This window comes from Ceratotherium simum, chromosome 1 (assembly GCF_057802395.1).
Source record: "Ceratotherium simum simum isolate JZ-2026a chromosome 1, ASM5780239v1, whole genome shotgun sequence".
Taxonomy (NCBI): Eukaryota; Metazoa; Chordata; class Mammalia; order Perissodactyla; family Rhinocerotidae; genus Ceratotherium; species Ceratotherium simum.
The window spans coordinates 62,524,326-62,544,403 of record NC_141900.1 but is presented as its reverse complement, the minus strand read 5'-3'; the positions used below and the strand labels follow the sequence as shown (position 1 = coordinate 62,544,403).

General features: G+C 55.2%; 1 pseudogene; it reads left to right on the top strand.

Moving 5' to 3' along the window:
- Positions 1 to 178: 178 nt before the first annotated feature.
- On the top strand, positions 179 to 6,686 carry LOC101406490 (indolethylamine N-methyltransferase-like; annotated as a pseudogene).
- Positions 6,687 to 20,078: the final 13,392 nt, after the last annotated feature.

The following is a 20,078-nucleotide window of genomic DNA, read 5'->3' as shown; positions in this document are numbered from 1 at the left end:
TTGGTAATTATCAACCAGATACACTCCAGCCAGAAAAGCTAATTCCGTGGCCTGGCTCCTTGTGTGCGGAGCCTGAGCTCCCCCCTGAGGGACGGCCCGGTCTGAGGAGATTGTGACACTCCCGGTGGGAGAAGGCGGGGCGGCAGGGTGGGGACACCAGGACTGCAGGAGTGGGGAGACGCAGCGGGGCCCAGCCAGCATGGAGGGCAAGCTGTACGCGGGAGAAGAGGACCACGAGAAAGAGCGACCCCAGGACTACTTCAAGACCTACCACGCCTTCGATGCCGGCACCGCGGCAGAGAACGAAATCCTGAAATTTAGCCTGGAAAACCTCTTCCACACCTTCTCTTCAGGTGGGTGGCGGGTCTCCATCTCAGGGGAGTACAGGGCTGCACCTGACAGGGAGAGCTGCTGGCGGCAGGGCGCCTGTCTTCTGGGCCACTGCTCAGCAAGGATGCTGCAAAGGCAGCCTAGCCTGTGAACCCAACAGGGCCTCTGCTAGTGGCAGCTCAGTGGGGCCGGAGCACTGGCCTTGAAGGCTTGAGTCTATGAGAGTCAGCCTCAGTTTCTTCACCTGTAAAATGGGAAGGTAACTCTCGACCTGTGGGGCTTACAGGCTCATGCTGAAAGGAAATGAGAGAACAGACATGAGGACACTGCCTGCATCTGACCATCTCTGCCTGCCTCCCCAGCAATCACCTTAAAGCCAGGATGTGTAGCCTTTCTGGGCTCATGAATCCCCCTGAAAATCTGATGAAAGCTGCTATACACACACACACACTCATAATTTTTTACACCAACTAAGGGAGTTCATGGATACCCCAAGCCAAACCACAGAGCTCAGTTTACAAATCCCTGCTCTGGGGCATCGGAACTGGTTGAGCCAGTGAAGATTATCGCCCGAGTTCCTCAGTGCACACAAGGGGAGGCTGAGGTGGGAGAGAGACGGTGGCCAGACCAGGTCAGACAGCCAGTCAGTGGTAACGGCAAGACTAAAGATCAGCTCATTCAGGGCTGCCATGCACTGTTGGGCAGGAAATGTACTGCACAACTCTAGGGATTAATCAGTCACTCAACAAACCTCACCTAATTATGTAATTAGTGCCAAGAAAGGTATATCAAGCAACGTCCACAGGAATACAGAGGAAGGAAAGCTTAATGCTCACGGAGAAATCTGAGGAGACTTCCTGGGACAGGGATATTGGCAGCAGGCCTTAAAAAATGGGCAGGTGAGGTTTAATGGAGAATGGAGGAAGGAGAAAGCAGGAAGAAGAGGGCAGTGCACTTAGTGTGACTCTGAGGCAAACATCCTGTGCCCCCTAACTCATCACCATATCCCCCAGCCTTCCCTGATTGGCTGAGCCAGTTATGAACCACTGGCTCAGGTCTCATCCCGTATCTAAGGCTCTGTCCTCTGTGGCAGGGATGTGTCACTTTTCCCATTGTTTTAAATCCAGAGTCAAAACATTGTGGGAAATAGGCCAGTTCCTACTGAGAAGTCAACCAGAAACCTGCCCAGAAGCGCAGAACTTGTCCCACCAGGCCCCGGGCAGCAGCCCTTGGGGCAGCAAGGGGGATGTACTCCAGGCTATGCCCCCCCCCAGCTGTCACTCACCTGAGCCCCGGGTGTGTGTCTGGTCTCCCCACACAGCGTGGGGGCTACCCGAACGCAGGGTCAGGACTCCCGTGTGTCACCCTCCCCAGATGGCGAGTCCTGGGGAAGGGCAGGGCCCGGGGGTCTTCTTCTCCATCTACTGTAGCCGGGCACGGAGTTGGGGTGCCCGCACCACTCCCAGCCGATGCTGTCTCCTGCAGGAGGAGCGGGAGGCGACATCCTGATGGACAGTGGCACAGGCCCCAACACCTACCAGCTGCTCTCGGCCTGTGAGGCCTTCCAGGAGGTCATCCCCACAGACTACCCGGAGCAGAGCCTCCGGGAGCCCGCGCCGTGGCTGAGGAAGGAGCGGGGGCCTGTGACTGCTCCCCAGCCGGGCAATGCGTGTGCAAGCTGGAGGGAGACACGTACCCGCAGGTCACCATCTCTCTCAGACAAGGTCTCCCCATCCCCCACCAGACAGAGCGTGAGCCCACCGACTGCTTCAGCCACATCTTCCTACACCTTCCTCCTGACTTCTTGGGTCTCATCAGCCCACACCCCTCCCTTTGAGTGAGTCCCACCTCCAGTATTAGAGCTGCCTGTGCTCTTCACTTCAGTTGTCCTTCTCTGTCTCCACTGCATTGTATCCCACCCGTCCCGCAGGACCAGCTTCAGTCCCACCTCTTCCAAGAAGCCTCCCCTGATTGCTCCAGCCCACACATCTCACTTCCCTCTGAAAACTAGTGGTGCAGTTTCTCCTTTAACCTAGTGTTGGAGAGGCACTTGTCGTGGAAAGACATAGGCTTCCGGGAATCCCCCATGCTCAGCCCCTCAGCACTGCGGCCACACCCCGCAGACCAGCAGCGGTAACCCCCTCCAGGCACCCTCCCCATCCCATTCACAGAGAGCCAACGCATCTTCTGGAGCCCCGGGGGGACAGGCAGGATTCTGGCCCTGATTCTACAGCCAAGGAAACTGAGGCCCAGACCTGGAGAGTGACCTTTACGCCACCTGAAAGCCAGGACAAAGACCAGAGTTTGTTTCCCGCCCTAACTTTGGGCCGCGGGGGCCTGACCCAGTTACAGGTAGGGGCAGCCCGCAGTGGGGCAGGGCTGGAGGGGCCCTGAGCACAGGGGCCTCCGCGGCAGCCCAGCCACCCTTCGTGGAGCACACACTGAGGGTCGGGCCTCCTCTGGGTACTGGGGACACTGCAGTGAACAAGACCAGGTCTCGTCCCCATGAGCCCACCTTCTAGTGGGGAAGACAACAACCGAGGTAGACAGAGACAGAGATTCAGATCAAGACAAGTGTTCTCGACAGAAAACTTCAGCTGGGTGGAGGCCTGGAGAAAGCAGGGGTGCTGTGTTAGGTAGGACAGTGTCTAAGTCACCTCGGGCTGCCAAAACAAAAGACCACAGACTGGGGGCTTTAAACAACATTTATTCCTCACAGTTCTGGAGGCTGGAAGTCCGAGATCAGCGTGTCAGCATGGTCGGGTTCTGTGAGAGCCCCTTCCTGGCTTGTAGACGGCTGCCTTTTTCTTTTTCTTTTTCTTTCTTTTTTGCTGAGGAAGACTTGCCCTGAGCTAACATCTGTGCCAATCTTCCTCTATTTTTTTTCAGTATGTGGGCCACCAGCACAGCATGGCCACTAACAGAGCAGTGGAGGAGGAGGAGGAAGAGAAGAGGATGAAGGAGTAATCAATGTCGAATCCACTGTCACCTACCAGCTGTGTAGCCCTGAGCAAGTCACTCAACCTCTCTGTGCCTCAGTTTCCACATCTGTATAATGGGGGAGATAATATCTCCCTCAAACAGCTGCTGAACAGGTTAGATCCGGGCCTTGCCCATAGGAAGCACCCCAGATGGCGGCGAGTGTGGGAGGCTGTGGTCATCATTCTCATCACCACCCCTGTGACCCTCCCCCATAGGAGCAGTTAGCAGGAGAAGGAGGCTTGGGTCTGAAGGACGGTCACGCAGTTGCTGAAGTGCGGTATGACCCAGCCACATCCACTGGGGCCGGCCCAGGTGCCGCCGGCCGGCTGCCTGCCGTCCCTGCTGGTCTTGGAGAGCGCCTGTCCCGACGTGGATGCCTACCAGGCAGCCGTGCCGGGCCTGGTCAGCCTGCTGCAGCCGGGTGGGCCCCTGGTCACCCTGGCAGCCCTGCGATCCCAGCACGACATGGTGGGCTCCAAGAAGTTCTTCAGGCTCCCCTGGAGAAGGAGACGGTGGAGAGGGCCGTGCAGGAGGCCAGCCGCCAGGTGCTGAGGGGGACTACCACCCCAGCAGCTACTCGGAGGTCGCCTGCAGGGGCCCCGGTGCCTGAGGCCAGCCTGGTGGAGGAGGGCCCGCCACAGAGGGGAAGTCAGGACCAGCGTTTCTAGAGTCTCACTCCTCAGGCCTCCCGGACCCCTTCACTCTGATTACCTCGTCCCAAGTGCTAAGCAAGGGTCTGCATGTGCCCAGCCAAGGGATCTGTCCCCCACACCCTGTCTTGTTCATCCTGCACCAGAGGTCAGGAAAATAAAGGGGCTCGGCTGAATACTGTTTTGATTTGGGTTCCCCCAGAAGCAGACCCTGAGGCAAGGATTTGAGTGCAAATAGTTTATTTGAGAGGGGATTCCAGGAAACACCAATAGGAGCGTGGGAAGGAAAGGGGGAAGGCAGGCAGGCTATAAGGGTGTGTCATCAAACCACTGCCGGCAGCAGGAGCTCACCAGGGCTGGGGGCCTCGGGAGACAGGCGCATGCCTCAGAGTCACCCCAGCTGAGGGAGAGGAGCATCTGTCCACCAGCTCCACAGCTGAGAGCTGCCCCGGGGGCCTTAATTGGCCAGGATTTTCAGCCTGTCTGTTCACGGGCAGTTGGAGGAGAGCCTCGGGCAGAGGCTTGCAGGTGCTGGCTGCTGGGAGGTGGGCCAGAAGGCCAACGGGACGCAGAGAGGCCCCCAGAGCATCTGCAACAGACACACATGCCCCAGTGGCTGGAGTGTGGGACCGATTCAGGCAGCCCGGCCCCTCTGCTGGAAGAACGGGACCTCAGGTTCTCAAAGCCCAAAGGCATATGCAAGAACTAGATGATTTCTAGGCCAAACTCCCAGTCCTCCTCCGGGAGGGAAACTGAGGTCTGGGAGGGGAGGTGACTGGCTGCTGACGGCTCAGTGAGTCAGCTGCAGAGCCAGAATTGGAGCCTGGGTCCAGGTGTTGAAAGACCTGCGGGGAGATGGTGCTGCCAGGGAATGGGGTGCAAGGCAGGGCCTGGAAGTCTCCAAGCGGGGCAGGGGCCTGCACCCAGCATATGAACTCTGTGCCCCTCGTTCTTCCTTGCTGAGGTCATCCCATGGGCCCAGACACCCTGGGCTTAGGAGGGGAACCAGAGGTTCCAAGGCAGGTCCCCCAAGTATCTGTGAGTCCAGGTTACTATGGACCTGGTGGGCAATGGAGCCTCAGGGAGCGGTCAGCTGAACCAGGCCGGGCAGGTCAGGGAGTCAGGCTGCTCCTCCCACAGGACCTTTGGGAAGGTCTACGGTCACATCCCTAGAAGACCCTTCCCGAAGTCCTATGTCTTTTGAGACCCTCCTTGTCCACACAGCCAGTCAGCTCTTGTCACTGGGCTGACATGTTCTCTCTGGGATGTGTGTGGGGGGGAGGGGGCATCAGCCTTTCTCTCCACAAGCCTGGCTCACAGGAAGCCTCTAAAGGTCTCTGAACTGTGGCATGGACCCCTCACTGGGTTTTCAGTTCACAATGTCCCAACCTCAGTCCATCCTCCACTGAGCGGCCCCCGAAAGCAACTTGAGTCACGCCTCTACTCTGTTGAAACCTCAACCCACAGGATGAGGTCCCAACACGTAATAGCCCACAAGGCCCTCGCCACCTGGTTACTGCCTCAGGTCCTGCAGCCACCACGCAGGGCTCCCTGAACCAGCCCAGCAACCTCCTACTTGCATGTCCTTGCTACACAGGGCTCTCTCTCTCTCCTTCAGCCCATGCTCCAGCTCTGAACAGCTTCCAACCAGGTGTGCAGGAAAGGGCAGGGATGGGGAGGAGTGTTGAGCCAAGACCCCTTGCCCAGGGGACAGGCAGCGTCCATCTGCTATCCTGCTGCCAACGCCCAGTGTTTTTCAAACTGCTTCCGTTGTGCTCTTGGGGGGTCCCTGAGCCTTATGTAAGAGGTCAGCGACAGATGAGTCCTCCTTTTCCCAGGATCAGTTGGGTTTTGGGGTCCTGGCTGCAAAGATGGAGCAAGGTGAGATGGCAATGGCTCCCCATGGCCACCAGAGGGCAGTGCAGGGCAGAAAGCTGCAGGCAGAGGTGCAGAGAGGGCAGATTTCAGAGGCCTCCTTGAGAAAGAAAACTGCGCTCTTGGGCCACGTGTTGGCCCATTGAGGTTATGTCAGGCCTCCTGGAGCAAAGAAGCCCTGAGCCGGCCCACCTAAAGGAGCCTGGAAACCCTTGGACAGGCAGGGCCTCCAGGAAGCCGGAACCCTCCTGTCTGTGGGTTCTGGACAGTGCATTTCAGCTAGGGCCCAGGAGACTAGGACTTTCCAAACTAATGTGCATGTGAGTCACCTGGGGAGCTTGTTACACAGTGAATTCTGATCCTGTAGGTCTGATCCAGCGAGGCCTGAGATTCTGCGTTCCCAACAAGCTTCCAAGCGATGCTGATGCTGCTGCTCTGAGGGCCACACTTTGAGTAGCGAGGCATAAGGAATGTATCTTGATTTCTGACTTTCCCCCGAAATAACGGGGTTCCTGGACACACCCTGGATCTGGCACACCTAACTTCTCTGGCTCTTGTCTCCAGGCGAGAGAGGAAGGAGGGCCCCGCACTCTGCCCAGAAAACATCCCCCGTTCCTCTTCTGTTACCCCGGGCGTGGTGGGCTCTCCTGCCTCTGGTCTTTGGCAGCCTCCTCCATCAGACGGAACTCCTCCAGGGGGTTCTCTGTTTGGCCTTGCAGGAAGCAGGTACCTGGGGAAGGTTTGCTGCTGCTGAGCCTGGTGTGGATTTCAAACAACTACGTGGCTGCCAGCCAGTTCGTCATGGTTACGGAGCCCTCCCACATCAGCTGCCCTCCTCCGAGCTCCTAGCAGGCAGAGGGTACAAGATGGTTTTTGCTGCAGATTTCCAACCTGAGGCCCAACGATGCAAAGTGACTTATACAAAGTCGTTCACCTTCAACACTTCTAGGCTGGGTAGGGGATTGGGCTGAGGTTCTCACCCTGAATATGCATTTGAATCACCCAGGGAGCTGTAAACATCCTGCAGCCTGGGCCTCACCCCAGACCAACCAGATTAGAAGCCCTGGGGATGGGACCCAGTATTTCATAACACCATCCTGGTGATTCGAATGTGTAGCCAAGATCGAGAACTACGGGCCTGGGCCAGGGCTTCTGAAATATTGTTTTCCTCATGAACCACTTGGGGGTCTATTAAAATCCAGTGGGCCTGAGGTGGGCTCAGAATTTGCGTTTCTAACATGTTTCCAGACGCTGCTGCTGTGGAGCCAAGAACCAGTCTGGGTAACGAGTACAGAGAGGGAGTACCTCCTCTCCACCCTGCCCCAAGCCTGGGCGCCACACTGGTTGGGGGAAGGGGACTGAGGAACACACTGTAGTGGTCCAAGTGCAGACAAATGACCCCTGATGTCCCACATCCTTCAGGACCCGGGGTCACGAATGATTCAGAAAAGCCTTCTGAATTATCAAAAACAGATCTCTCTGCGCTGCCTCTACTGGTATGTCATTGGGAGCATCCAAGAATCACTCCCTTCTAGAAGTTCATCCATAGAGCAGCCGTCTGTATCTTGGCCCTGCTTGCTCTCCCGCCTTCCCGACTGCAATGTCCAGCTGCCTCCACAAGCCTGGCCCACGGCCCCTCTAATTTAGCAGGTCTAAAGGCAAATGCTCCGTCCCCCCAAACCTGCTCCTCCTCCCATGTGCCTACCCCAGTGAGGACACTTCCATCCATGCCCTCATCTATCCTAGCCTCCTTCCTCTCTCACCCTCCATCCCCACCCCGGCTCACCCAGGGCTCTGGACGTTACCTCCTAAACAGCTCTCAAATCCACCCTCCTGCTCGCCTTGCCTCCTCACTGCCCGGATTCTGGCTATATTATCTTCATCTCAATTTTGCAGTGGTTTCCTGACTGGGACCCCCGCCTCCATGTCCACCATTTTATATCTGTTTCCATCTTCTCCACCAGCCACTGAACTCCTTGGGGCATAATGGGTCTTAACCATGCGCAAGGCCTGCCCCACAGTAGGTGTTTAATAAACGTTGTCTGCATGAAGGAGTGAGTCAGGGACCGTGGTGTCCAGTCCTGGCTCTGTTCACTCACTCCCTGATCTAGTGAGCCCTTTCTCCTTCCTGGCCTCACTCTGCTCAACTGAAATGGTACCCAATAATGCTGAAACATCAGTTTGGAGATCCTGTGAGGGGAGCGTGGTACTCTCCCCCTTACCTCTCCAGTAAGGGGCCAGGTGGAACGGCTGAGTATCCCAGGAGAGAACGGCCATGCGGCTCTCCTGAGCACAGGGGTGGCAGGTGAACTGACATTAGACCCTTTTTCCCTTCCCTCTCTCCTCACACCCAGCTCATACCCTTCCTGGAACCTGGAATCCCAGGTCTGAGAAGGGTCAGCACCTACTCCCACCTCCAGACTCTTGGCAGCAGCATCGACCTCACCAGAGAGCTTGTTAGAAATGCAGAATCTCAGGGGCCAGCCCTGACCTGCGGAAGCAGATCTGCATTTTAAGAAGATCTCATGCACATTACAGTCTGAAAAGCGCTGATCTAGAAATAGAGACGAAGACAGGAAACAAAGGGGCAGGAGGCAGCAGAAGAGAGGGAGAAGGGCTCCTTCACAGCAACCTGCTCTCTGGGCCCCTTCTCATCCTCTACAACCCAGCTCAGCTGTTCCCTGTCCCTGCCCTTCAGACACAGAGTAGAGCCTCCCTCCTAACTCCCTCCTTGGCTACCATGTCACCCATTTATTTCCTTCATCTCACACGTTCTTCTATTTTCTGTCTCTGTCCCCCTTCCCTCCCTGGAAAAGACATTCTTTCTGTTTCCCTGCTGTATCCCCAGTGCCTAGCATGTCATAAGCACTCAACAAGTATTTGTTGAATAAATAAATTGAATATGTGAAATTTATCATTATGGACGTCTGGCTGCCGCAGCCTTTACCCTCTGGCCTTGGAAGTTTCTGAAGCCATGTAATCCAACAGCTTTGTTTCATTCTTTACATTTCAAATGAGCCATGGTCAAACAACTTGGTGCTTCGGGCAGAACATCAAGAATTCAAAAAACACGGACCAAAGTGGGGTGGATTGCAAAAATGACGGTCAATTCTTCCCTTTCTAGTAGGCACATGTCTTTGCAATACTACTTTGCTGCTCCTCCCCCAGAGAGGTAGAGTCTATTTCTCTCCATCACCACCCACCCCAAATCTGGGCTTGGGCATGTGACTTGCTTTGGCCAAAGCAACGTTAGCAAAGTGATGCCAGCAGAGGCTTGAAAAGTGCTTGTGCACTGGGGCTTGTTCTGTCTCTTGCTCCTTGGGATTTACCCAAATGAGTTGAAAATTATGTCCACACAAAAACCTGCACACAGACGTCTGTACCAGCTTCATTCACAATTGCCAAAACTTGGAAGCAACTAAGGTGTCCTTCAGTAGGTGAGTGGATGAATAAACTGTGGTACATCCAGATGATAGAATATTATTCAGCTCTGAAAAATGATGATCTCTCAAGCCATGAAAGACATAGAGGAAACTTAAATGCATATTACTAAGTGAAAGAAGCCAATCAGAAAAGGCTACATACTGTATGATTTCAACTAAAGGACATTCTGGAAAAGACGTAACTATGGAGACAGTAAAAGGATCAATGTTCGTAGGGTTTGGGGGAACAGAGGGATGAATAGGGTGAGCACAGAAGATCTTTAGGGCAGTGAAACTACTCTGTATGATAGTACAATAGTGGATACATGTCATTATACACATTTGCCAAAACCCGTAGAATATACAACTCCAAGAGTGAATGACAATGCAAACTGTGGACTTTGAGTGATAATAATGTGTCAACATAGATTCAGTGATTGCAGCAAATATACTCCTCTGGTGGGGGATGTTGATAGTGAGGGAGGCTGTGGGAAGGCGGGGGTATGCGGGAACCCTCTGTACTTTCCGTTCAGTTTTGGTGTGAGCCTAAAACTACTCTAAAAAATAAAGTCTATTTTTTAAAAAAGTGTTTGCACACTGGAGCTTGTTCCCTCTCTCGCTGCTCTTGGGATCCCTGTCCCCCCCAGCATGTGGCAAAGCCCAGGTGGCCTGCTGGATACTGATGGCCCTGTCATGCCCATTGCCCCGGCTGACATCAAGCCAACGGCCAGACATGTGAGTGAGGGCATCTCAGACCATCAGCCCAGCCAAGAGGCCGGCTGAGTGCAGAGAGTAGCCAAACCAGCCCTGAACAGCAGTCCTGCCCAGCCAACTCACAGGAGCACGAGAAGTAACAAATGCTTGTTGTTTTGAGCCTATAATTTTGGGGTGAGTTGTTCCCATGCAAAACATACCTGAAAGACAGGTAGACTTTTCAGTTAAAGATGGCAGATTGAACACATGTTTGAGTTCTGTGTCTCCTGAAACTCCCCTAAAATGACAGTAAACAGATTATTTAAAGCCAGAAACCCACAAGGACAAATAGGAGAGGAGACAACAGCAACAAAATTTTGAAAGCTGGGGAGCAGATTGACGCATGGTTACTAACTTAGCAGATCCCAGAGAGCTGCACTGTAGGCCCGCCGTGGTGAAAGTTGACAAGTAACTTGATTCGCTTTAGGAAAGCTCCGATATAGGACTGGCTGCCTCTGGAAAGGGTGAGGGTGGGCTGATTGTGGCCAACAACAGGAGGGCTGTTGAACGCTGTATAGGACGAGGCCAGGCTCCCACGCCCTGCCCATCACTCCAGTGCAGCCGGTGCTCGTTACCCCAGACAGCCAGGACCAAATGTGCATTCCCTACAGAGGGCAAACCAGAGGGCAGCTGGACCGACGACCGAAAGGCACAGTTGATGGTAGAAGTACCGTCCTGAAAATAAAAAGATTATGAAGACTTACACACTGAATATCGGGGCCATCCCCTGCCCTGGCCTTCTTCCCTCTCCCTCAGCTCCCAGAATGCTGACTGCTGGGTGTTTTATCCTCCAACAGGAGGCTGGGAGAGTTTTCTTTACAGAATCTGACCAGCCCGGGAGAAATGACCTAAGAAATTGACATCCAGTGTCCCCCAACAAATAGTTCAGCCAGACTGGCCTCCTATGAGTACGGAGCTTCCAGTCTCGGTAGTGGCCCACTCCAAGGATGAACGGACAGCTGAGGATCACCATACATGTGAGGGAAGCCTAATGGGAAGAGAATAAAAATAAACAGAAAAAAAAACAACGTGGAAGAAACATTGTGTAGGGAGAAGAAAACTTTTAAAAATGATTGTCAATATCCTCGGAGAGACAGGAGAAGATGTTGCATGCATGAAACAAGACCAGGATGCACAGCACTGGCAGCTGGCCACACATCACATCCCTCGCCACCTCGGCTGCAGCCGTGATGGGCAGTTCCATGCTCACGAACAGATGGCTGTGTCCACCTCAAGCCAGAGCCTGCCTTTGTCTCTACATTTTGCTGCCTCAGGGCTTGCTTCAAAACTGCAGTAGCCACCTCCACCTGCTGCAGGCTCAGACCTAAGTGTGGGGGTCAAAACCCCCGGGGGTAATTCTCAAGCAGTGGGAAAGCAGAACCAGTGGATAAATGCCCCAGCCTCGTGTTCTTTGAATGAACAAGGAGGGAACAGTATTACAAAGGCACTGAGGAGTAAAATCTAAAGAATAAAGGGGCTCAAAGGAAGACTTGGGCAGCCCCAGGGCCCTGGAGGTGGAGAGAAAGGCAGGCAGAGGGCAGGTTCAGTGCTCCCCAAGCAGGCAATGAGATCTGAGGAGAGGGGATCCCCAGTGCATACCCAGCTCAGATGCATTCTAGGAAGCAGTTGGCCCCTGCTTCAGGAAGAGGTGTCCGGCGAGACAGAAGGCACGGGGAGAGGCCTGGCCTGGGCACCACAGGGCCTGGCTTCCGTTGCTGAGTCCACCAGTGGCAGAGCCGTGAGCTTAGACAGGTCATTTCCCCCCGGAGCCTCATCCTATGTGTGTGCGAGACTCACGCGCTTACTTAGTGTGGCTGCAAGGACGGCATCCTTCCCTTCGGAGCCCCAAGACCCCTGCTGACTCTTTGCCGCTTCAAGTCTCACTCCCTAGCCCCAGACCTAGGGCCCCTGGTTCTCTGTTTCCAAAATACACAACCTCACGTCACTGAGCCCTGGGAGAAGCAACAACTCCCTGCCCCAGGCAGCCTTCTCTCTCCCTGAGTTCCCAGGCACACCAGCTCCCACCTTGACACCCCACATCACACACACATCACACATACCACACACACACACACAATGTTATATACACACACTGTATACACACATGTCTCATGCATACATGCCTCAAACATCACGCGCGCGCGCACACACACACACACACACAAACACCTCTGCTCTTATCTGTCCCCTCTGGGTCTCTGGGTCCTTCTATATTTGTGGTTGTTTCCTGCCAGTCTTTCACCCTCAGCCCCTCTCCAGCTGCCTGTTAACCGAGTGCCTGTGTGTGAAGCACGGAATGCTGAGTGCTCACCCCCTGTCAGCCAGGATTGTGAGCGCTGTGCTTCTCCCTCCCTCTGTTGCTCGGTGTGTCTCTCCACGACTCTGTCTGTCTCTGTCTCCCCCTCCCATCACTGTCTCCATCTCTCCATCTCCATCATCTTCCCTCTGCCTCCTGTTTTCTCTCTCTCTCTGCCCCAGTGTCTCACTCCCTCGGTTCCTCAGTCTCTGCTCCCCACCCTAGGTCCTGCCCCCTCCACTCTAGAGACTAACCCTGCCCTGAGCTAGTTCCAGAACTTCAAGGACAGCCCTCCCCACATACTCCTTTCCCAGACTGGGCTCAGCTGCCTGACCACTGCTCTGTCCCTCACGCCTCTGGCTCTGGAGACGTGATCCATATGCTGGACCTTAAGTGGGCGTCCCATCTCCAATGGGCAGCAAGCCCATCCTGAGGGTCCTCAAACCTTCCTCTGGATGTGGCTGCCTTCTCCTTGGCCCTGGCATCTTCAAGGAATAGGTTTCGTCCTGCTGGAACCAAATCAGAGCTTAAAATAGCAGGAAATCTGGAGATCCAGGAAATGTGAGCTTCAGCTGAGGAAGTCGGAATTCAGGAAGGGAGGGTACCTCCACCCTAGTCCCCCACACCCCAGACAGACAGGGGGTCCTCCAAACTTCCTTAGGGGTCACCCCATGTGCATACCCCAAGAATCCAGCCACGCTGACTTTACCATTCCCCATACCTCAGCCCTCCCTGTCTCAGGGTCTTTGCATATGCTGTTTACTCTGTGGCACATGCCCTTGGCCTTGGCTGTGGCCATACGTGGCAGATCCTCCTCTTCCCTCCAAACCCAGGGAGTTTACCAGCTCCACCTAGAGCCGTTTTCTCTTTCCCCTTCACCAGCCCCGCGGTGCCACATGGCTTTGCAAAGCTCTATTGACACATCATCTTGTTTGCCCACAAGCCTGTGAGCTCCATAGGGTTGGGGACAGGTCTTAATTACCTCTGCACATGCAGGGCTGGAACATGGCAGTGTCAACAAGGGAATCTGCACAAGTGAGCACGTCCCTCAGTTAGCCAGTGTCCAATCAGCAAATTGTCACTGGCCACAGGGCCCCTGCTCCAGGAAGTGTCCTTGGTGACCCCAGCCCTCAATAGTCCCATCACTATAGCGCGGGGGGCAGTAGAGGTCTAAGGCAGCACTGCCTGTGTTTCAATCCTGACCCTGACACTTGGGTATGCAAACCTGGGCAACTTACTTTAGCTCTCTTTGCTCCGTTTTGTCATATACAAAATGAGGGTGACAGTGAGATTAAATGAGTTCACGCATGTTAAGTGCTCAGGGCTGTGCTGGCCCAAGGTAGGCGCTGTGAAGTGCTGGCTGTTGTTAGGACTCGTTCTCTTTAATTCAGCACACGTCCAGGATCACACACTGGCTCAGTCAGAGGTGGGATGCAGGGGGGCTCCAGTTCTCAAAGGCCTCCCAGGTCAGTGAGGACTTGGGGAGACTTGAGGAGGTCAGCGGGGTCTGGGGAGCCCTCTGAGGGCATCGGGAGAGCACAGAGCTCCACTCAGAAGAGGGAAGACAAGGCAAGCATTGTAGGTTTCCAGAACGAGACAACCACAAGGAAGGAGGGGGAAGTACCTGGCACGTAGGGCTGAGGCGACATCACAGGGAGATGATAGGAGAGGCATGAGGCGGAACAAAGCCCAGCTGGGTTGAGTGTTTGAGATGGGCCTGCTGGGGATATTCCTGTGGTGGTCAGTACCATGCAGGCAGCCCTGGCCTCCTGCTTCTGTGGCTGCCCTGGTCACAGACAGCCTGGCAGTGGCCATCGACCTCACTGAGAACACACACAGTGTATGGGAGGTGGAGCCGAGCACCCTGCTCCCACCCACCTGCCAAACACCAAAAAAGAAGAATGCACACTCTGGGAATTACTGAACTCAGAAGCCAGACTGGGAGTGTCAAACGTTCATGGTATACTTGGTGAGAGTCTTAAATCCAACCTACAGGTTCACAGAAGCCAAGCATTCTGGAAACTTCTAGAGGAAAGGAATGTTCAAGGCTGGCCCAATTCTCTCCCAGATTTCGCCTGTGTGGTAGGAAGCTGGTCTGGTTTCCAGATTCTTCTGAGGACAGCAGGAACCTGGGTGAGGGTCGGCTCTGAGGCCCCACTCTCCCCACACACCTGGATGATGGTGAGCACGCTCTTTATCACATGCTGAGTGAGTCTGTCCATCTGCTGGCCTGTCCTGAGCTCCACCTCAGGGGGACAGCTCAAGGCAAGCCAGGGAGGCCCCAGGCTGTCTGCGGCCCAGACCGTGTTGCACTATTGGAGGATCTGCACAAAGCACAAGAGTGGTGAAGATCTGCTCAGAGCCCCCTGCCCTGGTGTGGCTGGGAAGGCAACGACCTCCTGACCAGCTTGCTCTCTCAGTAGATGGTAACCGCCCCCAAACTGTAACCATGGGTGTTGGGATGTCTGAGGGGGCTGGAGGGGCTCAGGTGGCAGGAATCCACCCTGGGGGAGGGTGATTAGGTCTTAACACAAGGAAGGACACCATGGTCATCCACTGGGGAGGCTGGTGGGTGAGTGTGTGCAGGAGGAAGGGAGTGAGCTCCCCGTCACTGTGGGGTGTGCAAGCAGAGGCTGAGACCTCCTGCAGGATGGTGAAGAGGGGCCAGCACACCGTGGGAAGTTGCTCTAGGGGAGGTAACTTCTGGGCTTCCCGTTAGTCCTGAAGACCAGGGTGCTCAGGCCGAGGGTGGGGGTGTGACGTGGATGTGGTGGCTGTGTCTGAGAGGGGGCACAGCCAGGGCAAGCAGAGAGAGCCAGGAAAAGAGCGCGGATGCTGGGAGAGTCGGCGAGGGCTCCTGCAGCGGCTGGTGAGGGCTTGGAGGGGTTCCCACAGGCAGCGGTGCTGGGCAAGGGGTTGAAAGTGGGGCAGGGCCAGTGGGGAGGGGGCTGGTAGTCCTGGCAGAGGGACTGGTGTGATCAGAGGCAGTGGGAGGGTGGGCAGGAGTGGTGCGCCCGGATCAGGAAGGCTGGCAGCTCGTGGGTGCAGGCTCGGCAAACAGGAGGCCGGAGAAGCAGGATGGGTCCAAATAAAGAGGCTCTTGCACGTCGGGACTCTTGATGCCTCTTCCTTCGGAAAGGAGGGAGGGCCAGGAGCAGAGGAGGGCGAGATGCCTCTCTGTGGCTGTGGAGGAGGGAGGGGCACATTCTTGGGAACATAGAAGACTTTCTGCTGGAGGCAACAGCCAGGTATTGGCCTGAGCCTGGGTGGACAGGCAGGACTTGTGTGCAGCAGAAAGCGGTAGGAGGCGGGGGCCTTCCCAGAGGGAATATGGCCTGGAAATGCTGTCAGAGCCTGCCACCCCTGCTGGAGAGGCCAGACTGGCTGGGATCTGCCGGGGCCCTCAGGGCTGCAGACAGAGCCAGCACGCATCTGTAATTAAGCGAGAAATCCATTTCCCACTGTTGTTAGACTACCCAATATGCTGAAAAGAAAGCAATGCATTTTTCTTTGTAATGATAACTTCTGGATAGGAGAAAAATGTCAGCCATCAATTCCGCTGGCCAGCCGAGTACCTGCTCCGCCTCTCCCTGGAGTCACAGTGCCCATTTTAGACCTCAAAATGCATAACTGCTTGTTTATCCTTCAAGACCACAGAGGAGGAAATCTTTTTCACTGTGACAGCAAAGGCAGAAAGCTTCTGGAAATCCATTAAGAGAGCCCAGCCATTTGGCTTTCAGACAGCCACATAAACCCCCTCGCTCCTGCACTGCAGTGTTGATGGTGGGGAGTGGAAAGATGTGATGGAAGCCCAAAGTCGTTGGGAGAGGAGCACCACGGATGGAACCTGCCCACTGTCTGCCCTTCCCAAGAGCTGGCAGGAAAGGGGAGTTCCAGCAAGGCAGGACCCTTGAAGACTATGGAGTCAACCACCCAATCATGGATGGGGAAACTGAGACTCACAGTGGGGTGCGCAGCCAGAGGGCTCGAAGCTCCATGAGCAGCGTAGTTTTAGCCAGGAGTTGGGAACCCTGGATTCTAGCCCAGCTCAACCTCTCATCAGCTGTGTGGCCTGGAGTGGGTCACACCCGCCCTGTTATGCAGGTGGTAAAAGGACGGTGTTGCCCAGGGTCTCCTCAGAGGATTCTGTGCTCCATCTCAGCGTGTCTCCCACACGGAGGAAGCCCAAGGCTCTGGGCAGGAGAGCTGGGTAAGTGCAAGGGATGGCAAGAGGTCCAGGTACTGGGGGCTGCAGTACCTGGTCCTGGGTTCTGTCCTTGCCACATCAGGGCAGCAAGGATAGGCATGAACTAGACAACAAGGAGTCCGGCCAGAAATGTGGTGCTGAGATGGAGGCAGGCTGTTCAGCCATCTCCGGTTGGCCTGGAGCAGCGGTTCCCCCTGGCCCTAATGTTTGCTTCTGCTGGGTCCTTGTTCTGTGGCTAGATCTCTGCTTCTTTCACACACCTCTTAGCTCCACTCCATTTCAAGGAGCAGGTTTACAAGGAGAAGGCCTACCTCACACTGAGGAGCCCGTGCAGAAGGGGGCTCACACCTCCCCTAAGCCATGTGATTCACAACTAGGCTGTGAGGCGCCCTGTTTTATGCTCCAGTGGTGATTTAATTATTTGAAAGTGTTTGTTCCACGTCAGCCTTTCCCACTAGAACACACGCTGCACAAGGGCAAGATTGTGTCTCTATCTGATTCTGTACCCCATCACCTAGCACAGAGCCTGGCACATACTAGGTGCTGGATAAATAATTGCTAAGTGATTCAAAGTAACCCCATTTTACAGATGTGGGAGCTGAGGCTCAGAGAGGTTAAGGAAGCTTCCTAGGACCACATAGTAGGTGGCAGGCTAGGATTCCACCCTAGCTGTGCCTGGCTGCAGAGCCATCACCCCTACAAGGCAGGATGGAGTGACAGTGAGTGCAGGTGAGTCACGTGCTCGGTGCCCAGATGCTGCTCTGTACACCAGGGTGGAGGGACCAGAGTCTGCATCACTCCATAGACAGAGACAGACAGACAGACAGACCTGGGTTTGGATCCTGGTTCCGCTGTCCAAGCATCATGACTGAGCTTTCAGAGTCTGCAACTATAAAATCGTAGGCGACCATAAGATTGCTCCCCCTTGGGTTGTGTGAGGATTGAGTGAGAGGCCGCGTGGAAGTGTGCAGCCTGGGCCCTGGTGCACAGGCAGGGGGCACTCAGCGAATCTCTTCCCTGGGATTGTCCTAGGTCTGGGGAAGGACCAGGGGCAGAATGCTGTTGGCAGAAGAGCTTGTCTTCCTTCCAGGAAAATTCCCTCCCACTTCCAAGAACACCCCCTGCTGCCTTGATGGCAGAGATGACCTTTCAGAAGCGTCCTGTGCAGTTTTCAGTGTAGAAGACTTTGCAGCGGGACAGACTGAAGGACCAGTGCACCCCTGCAGCTCTTCCCTCACCTCCCCTCCATAGGGCCACCTGGTTCCCCGAAGGCCCTGCATGCAGTCCCACCTCGAGGCCTCTGCTCCCGTCACTGCCCCTCACCTGGCCCTCCTCCCCTTCCTCCTCCTACAGCCAGACCGGGCAGACCCTCAGCGCTAGTCCCTGTCCCGTCCACTCAGGGAAGTCTTCCCCAGCCCAGCCTTTGGTGGGACACCATCCTCGGACTGCCCACGGCACTTGCAGCTGTAGCAGTACTCACTCCAGGCATTCATCCACTCGACAGCTGTTTATTGAGCACCTACTGTGTGCAGGCAGTGAACAGAGAGAATGAAGCAGATAAAATCCCTGCCTTCTAAGTAGGACTTTGCCTTCTAAGTTGGAAGAAAAAACAGAAAACAGAAGAAATAAGCGAAGTTCTACATTAGAAGGCGATAAGTTAGGAACAACGAAGCAGGGAGTCCAGTGGGGAGCAGAAGGGATGCAGATGAGCAATGGGTTCACAGTTCTAAGCAGCCCGAGTCTTCGACCCAGTGCCCTGGAGCAGAGTCTGCGATGAGGAATCACACGTGGCATCTTGAGGGATGCGGGGAAGGCAGAGGAAGGATGCGGTGTCAGCAGGAGCCTGCCCTCAGCCTCATCCCCCGGGGAGCTCTGAGGTGTGCACAGTCAGCCCCTTTGACGCCTTTGCGCCCTGTGTCCATCACCCAATGGCTGTGGGCTGCCCCAGCATTGGAAGCGGATAAACAGAGGAACACTCCAGGCCAGGCAGCTCTCCTTATCAAGAGCAACATCTGTAGGAGGGGGCAGCTGAGCAACAGTGCACTAGCCTAAAAGAAAGGGGCTTGCGTGGGGCACCCAGCATCCACTGCAGGGTAGTAAGGGAGGGCCTTTAGGAGGTGACGTTTGAGGCAGGAGGCAGAGAGTGAGCCCAGCAGAGATCTGGGCAAGTGCCCTCGAGGCAGAGGGAGCAGCGGGTCTGTAGGCCCTGAGAAGGGAGAGCACCTGGCAAGTTCCAGAAACAGTGTGTGCACATGTGTGCATGCGTGTGTGTTGCTCATGCAGGCATCTGTGTGTGCCCACAGGGCACGTGTGTGCCTGCAGGCGTGTGTGTAAATAGCGAGTGTGTTGTTCGTGTAGGGCCGTGTGTGTGAGTGCGTTTGTGCGCGTGCACATGTGTGGGGAGAGCCTTGTTGGCCGCTGTCAGGGCCCGGGCTCTTACTCTGAGTGAGGTGGGAGCCACTGGAGGCACTAGAGCAGAGGAGCAACATGGTCAGACTTAGCCTTCAAGGCCCATTGGGGGTACGAGTGTGGAAGCAGCTCCGGGGGACCTCGCGCCTCCGCGTGGGCTCTGGCTGCCCCCTAGTGCCACTCCCACCCATGCCTAGGACTGGGCTCAGCCGTGCTTGCCAAAGCTCTGTGCCCAGGCACGAAGCGGGAGGATGCAAAGAAAAGGGGCGGGGGGTGTGGCAGCAGAGGGGGCTGGAGGCACTTGGGCTCAGCCTGGGTCCCGCACAATTTCTTGGGCATGTTATTGTGTAAAAGTAGTAGAGAAGGGACTCCCTAGAGATCAGAATCACCCTCAGGCTGGGCCTCAGCTCAGAGGGCTTTGTAAATAATGCCCCGAATAATTAAAAAGCGATTGTGCACTTCCCCTCCTCCTACCTCTGCGGAGGGATATTCATCCGCAAATAAATTAAAATGAAATCCTGCAATTTGCATGACTCCAGCTCTCAGGCTGTGGGTAAACTGCCGGGTCCCTTGAAGATGCTTGTGGAACACAGCGTGGTTATGCTAATGTGCTGCTCCAGTTGCAGCCCTGATGAGGTGTCTCGTCTTCCACAGCAGAATCTCTCTCAGCCCTGAGCTCACACTCTCTGGACCTGGAGCTCTGTCCACAGATTATAGGGACAGTGAGGGCCCAGCCATCACTGAGTCACGTTTTGTTGGGGGTGGGGGGCTGTCTACACAGACTGGTCACTGCATCTCAAGCTCCTCTGACTGGCTGAGTGGCCTGGGAAGCCTCGGTTTACATCTGGGGAATGGGAAGAAGGCTTTGGCTGATCTACACCACGGGGAGGAGGTGGTGGCATTGAACGAGTTGATGTGACAGGGCTTCAAAAAGAACAAAAGTGGCTATGCAAATTCAAGGTGGAATTACATTATGCAACCTAAAAATGTCAGTAGACACCAGGCTAAGCCCTGCTTCTGGATGGCTGAGAAACCATCTGAAGACCCAAATTTATCGCTCCTCGGCAGCCATGTCTCCAAGGAGAAGGGCCATTTTGGTGATCATAACAGGAGTCCTGACTCCAGAAGGGCCTGTGAGAGTCTGGGGGGTCCAG